The 699-nt window shown below is 49.9% G+C and overlaps 1 non-coding gene across 1 annotated transcript; it reads right to left on the bottom strand.

Moving 5' to 3' along the window:
- Positions 1 to 379: 379 nt before the first annotated feature.
- LOC132537805 (U6 spliceosomal RNA) lies at positions 380 to 486 on the bottom strand. Its single transcript, XR_009549232.1, has one exon. It is a non-coding gene; the product is annotated as a U6 spliceosomal RNA (small nuclear RNA).
- Between the last annotated feature and the right edge of the window lie 213 nt (positions 487 to 699).

The following is a 699-nucleotide window of genomic DNA, read 5'->3' on the forward strand; positions in this document are numbered from 1 at the left end:
CACAGTGGGGGTGGAAGGGCCCAGGAAGGAGGGCCTGGTGAGGCCTCCCACAGCTGACTGCAAGAGTGGGGTGTCCCAGCAGGGGGTCCAATGCTTTTAACAGTCCTCTTCAAAGAAGGGTGCAGTGCCCCCTGCTGTTCCCTGTCTCAGGTGACAGCACAGTTAGCATGGGCTGGGGGCAACTGCTTATTGAGCACTCAGTTGGGGACCACCCTGAGGATGCCTCTGCCCACCCCCAGCCAGCTGCCCTGGAGCCCAGCCTTCCTCCCAGCCAGCAGGTCTGGTAGGGGCCAGCCCCTCCATCGTTGGCTTGAGGCCACTCCCACAGGGCTAGCTGGGTCCTGCCCAGGCCAGATGGTGGGGTGGCCAGCGCTGGGCAAAAAATATGGAACGCTTCACGAATTTGCGTGTCATCCTTGCGCAGGGGCCATGCTAATCTTCTCTGTATCGTTCCAATTTTAGTATATGTGCTGCCGAAGCGAGCACACAAACTACTGTTTTAACTGTTAAATGTAAAAGATTAATACCCAATAAAAGAAAAAAATAAAAGTAATTATCAAACAAACAAACAAAAAAAGAAATATTTGTGTTTAGATTTCACTTGGCTAACTTACCCAAATTCACAAAGACATCTAGAGTGGAGACAGCTTCTTTGTTTTCCACAAATATTCAAAGGACAAGAGGTTACTTTTAAAAAAA

This window comes from Erinaceus europaeus, chromosome 3, assembly GCF_950295315.1.
Source record: "Erinaceus europaeus chromosome 3, mEriEur2.1, whole genome shotgun sequence".
In the NCBI taxonomy this organism is placed as follows: Eukaryota; Metazoa; Chordata; class Mammalia; order Eulipotyphla; family Erinaceidae; genus Erinaceus; species Erinaceus europaeus.